Genomic DNA, 812 nt, shown 5'->3' with positions numbered 1-812 from the left:
CATTTAATGGATTTATATTAAAGCCTTCACCAAGAACCCACTGTGGGAGACACCACAGAAAGTTCCGTGCTCAATTAAAATAAAAGTGCAAACCTAATGGCCAGTGACCGAGTCCTACAGATGGAGATTATAAAGTGTCTTGAGATGACTCCAAAGAGGGCTTATTATCGATCCTTGCTCCAAGGGGGTGGGGTGTAATAAGGCCACTCAGTGCTATTAAACCTTGAACTCTACCTGCTCAGGTTCCTAGGATGCTGGGACTGATTTCTCCTAGACACCATACCTAGAAGTAACATTCCTAGAAATAATATTTAGACATTGTTAAAACTTGTGAAACATCAGTGAAGATTTACAAGTACGGTTTTACTTGTCAACCTGCACACTGTCTTCTGTCCACTTGGTGGACTTTGGCAACCAAGAGGAGCCATGCGCAGCTGGAAGGACCGTGCCCCAGGCTGTTTTAGAGGGAAGAGACAAGGCATGGTTTATTGTCAGGCTGCAGCCTACGTCCAGCCCATAATATGTGTGCAGTTCCTGGATGAACTGTGAAAAATCCCAGCCTTTAGGAGGGACAGAACTAGAGAAGGCCGGGGCTTCGTGCCCTGGTAAATGGCTGTTTTGTGAACATGTGATTGACGTTGGTGGTGTGACCCAGCAGTTTGGCTTGCCTGTGGACATTCCCTTTGGAAGCATAGGAAGATCGCGCTCCTTGGAGCGCAGCCCGCCCCAGGGAGCACGAAGTGCAAGGGGCAGGAGGCGGTAGCAGCGGCTCCCATTGGCTCAGAGCACGCCCCTCCTCTCAGGGCGGCCCA

This window comes from Mus musculus, chromosome 16, assembly GCF_000001635.26.
Source record: "Mus musculus strain C57BL/6J chromosome 16, GRCm38.p6 C57BL/6J".
NCBI lineage: Eukaryota > Metazoa > Chordata > Mammalia > Rodentia > Muridae > Mus > Mus musculus.
This window is presented reverse-complemented; position numbering follows the sequence as displayed.